The sequence below is a fragment of the Poecilia reticulata genome, linkage group LG17 (assembly GCF_000633615.1).
Source record: "Poecilia reticulata strain Guanapo linkage group LG17, Guppy_female_1.0+MT, whole genome shotgun sequence".
Taxonomy (NCBI): domain Eukaryota; kingdom Metazoa; phylum Chordata; class Actinopteri; order Cyprinodontiformes; family Poeciliidae; genus Poecilia; species Poecilia reticulata.
Genome location: NC_024347.1, coordinates 7,440,073 through 7,443,841, shown reverse-complemented (window position 1 = coordinate 7,443,841; position 3,769 = coordinate 7,440,073). Strand labels below are relative to the sequence as shown.

General features: G+C 41.4%; 1 protein-coding gene and 1 long non-coding RNA gene across 6 annotated transcripts in view; one reads left to right on the top strand and one right to left on the bottom strand.

The window, feature by feature from the left end:
- crtc1a (CREB regulated transcription coactivator 1a) overlaps positions 1 to 3,769 on the top strand; it is a 64,025-nt gene that overhangs the window by 54,363 nt on the left and 5,893 nt on the right. The gene's annotated exons all lie outside the window — the stretch shown is intronic.
- LOC108167108 (uncharacterized) overlaps positions 1,716 to 3,769 on the bottom strand; it is a 4,582-nt gene continuing 2,528 nt past the window's right edge. For both annotated transcript variants that reach the window (XR_001777510.1, XR_001777509.1), the window contains one exon: positions 1,716 to 2,944. This is a non-coding gene — a long non-coding RNA (uncharacterized LOC108167108). The remainder of the gene's footprint in view (positions 2,945 to 3,769) is intronic.

The window sequence follows — 3,769 nt, the reverse complement described above, 5'->3', positions numbered from 1 at the left end:
AGGGAATGAGTTCTGGAACAGATGACCGGATCGTCTTACTGTCAACAAGAGACAATGGATTAGTAAGAGTGGATGAGAGATTTTCCAGGAGTAAATAGACTGGATCTTACTTGGTGTGGAGGTAAGTGGTTGCAAACAGAGCGCTGGATGAGAGGGCTTTGTGGAGGGCAGACAAGTTTGTAGGTGGCAGAACGAGCGGAGTCCGACTTGGTCCAGTTGTAATAATTCTCCAGATGGGTTCGGGCACTGCCCTGCGACAGACTGGCGACCTGTCCAGGGTGTACCCCGCCTCTCGCCCGAAACGTTGGCTGGAGATGGGCACCAGCACCCCTCCCGACCCCACTGAGGGAAAAAGGGTGCAAGAAAATGGATGGATGGATGGATGGATGGGTTCGGGCACAGCAGGTAAATCCTGTGGCGTCTCGAAGGGGAATCCACTTGAGATGGACCGACGACAGGGGGAAGGCGAGCACACGCTGAATGGCATCCGGCTGGTAACACCAACGGCATCGAGGGAGGAAACTCACAACAGTGGGGAACATAAGCTCACTCAGAATCCCGGGGCAGACGGCACACTCGGGGACAACGAGGAGACAGCAGGTTCACCTGGCATGGAAGACAACAAGGGATTAGCACAAAGTAATTCGCAGAGGGCCTTTCTCTGGAACGATGTTTACCAAGGTAAGCAAACACTGAGGCGATGAGAAGTTGTTCAGCCGCTGCTTAAATCCATCCAGTCCACGCCCTCCAAACGAGGTGCAGGTGCGTCTACAGCAGGGGTCACCAACTCCAGTCCTCGAGGGCTACCGTCCTGCAACTTTTAGATGCGTCTCTTCTCGAACACACCTGGAAAAACTGCTCATTTCCAGCCTATTGCAGAGAGGAATGAATGCTGGTGAGGAAATTCTGACCTTTTGGAGCAGAGGTGAATCTAAAAGTTGCAGGATGGTGGCCCTTGAGGACTGGAGTTGGTGACCCCTGCTCTGCAGGGTCGGCCCCGCATCTCTCCAGGGGCTCTGTAACCTGGCGGCATCTAGTGGATGCCACGGGAAATAACAGGTGCTCCAGGAAAATAAACTAAAACCAACGAACAAAAAGGAAAAGGACACAAAACAGAAAACCCTAACCGACAGTTTCTCTTTTTTTCTCTCTTTCTACCAAGAACTGGATGATAAAAGTCTTCAGTTTGGTACTTTGGTCTCAACTAGACCTTATTTTGAAAAGCAATTTTGTTTAAAAAGACTTCAAAATTCATTAGTTTTATTTATTCTGGATATTAAAAATGTCTTCCAGTTCCAGTGTTAATTGTTCATTAGAATTTAAAGTTTAATCACCTTTGAGAATGTGTTCTTGCATTATTATTTTGTCATTACCATTATATTACTTTTAAAAAATGGTCTCAAACTATATTGTTTGTGGAGAACGTCTGGCACAATTTATCATACAGTAGATTTTTTTCATGGTGACAGACCTATTCACACGTCCTCCAGAATCTTTAAACCGTTTGTGTCTGGATCTCTGAAATCCACAGAGATCCCATTTCATTGGCCCTTAAACAAATATATACCTCATCTGCAAACCAGGACAAACCTGCTGTTCCTATTCGTCTTCATTTCAAGTTGATTAATGTAGATGGTAAAATATATTCAGATGGTTTCGTAAATTTCTTGATATTTTGACACAATTGACAGCTAATAAACACATACATAAGAACATAAATATTTTATGCATTTATTTAAAGCACCACTGCAAAAATAGCCTCCACAGGAAAACATTTAATGCATAAACATTTGATCGACGTAAAAAGAAAAATTTCTAGATACATTGTGAGGATTCAATTAATTTTCAGGTTCATTAATGTTCTGTCACAGTCAGGTTTGTCGGTGCACCAGCTGTTCAGGAAAATCAACATAAATTTTTCTAACACTAACTGTCTATTTGTACTTTTCTCTGCATCTCCAGACAATCTGCAGCAGCTGAGACTCTGGGAGGTTCAACACCAAAACCTGAAGCTTCAAACTGAGCCGTCAACTGGACCAAGACGCCTTTCAAACTACTACAGTAGTTAACCTGCTCTGTTGGTAGATGTTATGGTGTCTCCTCAATCTGTACAGACTGGCCTTGGTCGTCTTTGAATGCACAGCTTTATGGTGTTTTCTTTTGTATTTGATAATAGTAAATATTTGAACATCCATGTAAGTTTTAAGACATGTCATTGTTAACTTTCGGTAGCTGTGAGACCACCCATGTTAATCTGAACTTATTTTGTTAAAGATTCAACAGATTTGTTGCATTCTTAAATATTTAATATGTCCTTTGTGTGCAGTAAAATGAACATTAAAGTTAATTCAGGAAATACTTCTTTCTACAGTATAAATCGAATGATGCCTCTATTAAAATAATATATTTGTGACATCAAGCTTTTTTTCCTGTCATAAAGCAGTGGTCAAACTATGGCTAAATGTTTGTAATTTACTTTCAATAAATGGAAACCATTATGGTATTAAAGTAAAGGCACTATGTAAACTCCTCATCTGCCTCAACATAAGTAACGTTTCCACTCTATGCAAGTAAATGTGATTACGATTGAATGACAATTGTACAGCAGTGCTTCAACTCCAGTTCATAAGGGTCGGTGTCCTCCAACCTTTAGATGTCTCTTCTTTAACGCACCCGAGTCAAATCATGAGGTCAGAGGTCATTAGCACGACTCTGGAGAACTTGACTGTCCTAAGCAGTCATTTATTCAGGTGTGTTGGACCAGGATGTATCTAAATGTTGCAGGACACCAGACATCGATGCCTGGATCTGAGAATCCTGTTAGAGGATCAGTGTGTTCCTGCAGCAGCTCCATCGGATCAGAAGGTAGATGAGATCTGAAAGATCCTGATCGTCCAGAAAGTGAAATAACACCAGACCCGATCCATCAGTCAGCCGTTTTGTCCTGTGTAGAGAAATGTTATTTATATAAATGTTATCTATACACGTTGAAAGTCAATACATTAGAAAAGAAAGGAAATTTATTTCACTTAATTATATTCACTTAGTGAATAAAGTAAAAGGCAAATCAGAATATCTCACAAACTTTAAATACAAATATCAGTGACTTAGGAATTTGATTGGAACCTTTTGGGCAAAACAGAAACTGTAAGAACCACCCAGAGATAATGTTTATGAATTAAAGACTCAAACTATGCTGAGTGACACTAAAAATCCACGCTTAGCTGCGAACAGCTAAAGTAGCATAGCTGATATAAACATTAGCTCCCGCCAGGGGCGGATTTACTGGGGTGGCAGTTGCCACCCCAAACGAGAGCCTTGGCACCTGTTGCCACCACAGCTAGCAACAATGAATTCAATAAATAGTTATGAAATCTGACATGAAGCGCATAAAACTCTTTTTTCCAACAACATTGAATGCAACACAATTAAACCCACTGCTAAGTAGCGGGAAGTGCGAGAGAAGGACAGAACGCCAGCAGCATTGATGGATATGGATGATTTTTCAATTTGTTATATATTACTGGACTGGACATTACGTGATTTATCGTAAGTCACACATGCGCCATTGCTGTCCATTGAGTCAGGAATATCGGTGGTCAGGAAACTACTACAATCACACAAAGAATCAGAACAACGGACAACCGTAGATAATAGTAATAAGGGCTTCAGACTTCACAGGTGAGGAAAACGTTTTAATTTAAAGAAAAGATTGAACAAGTGAGCAGTGGGTCAGTTATTCCAGCCTAACTGTTGCTAGCCTGCTATT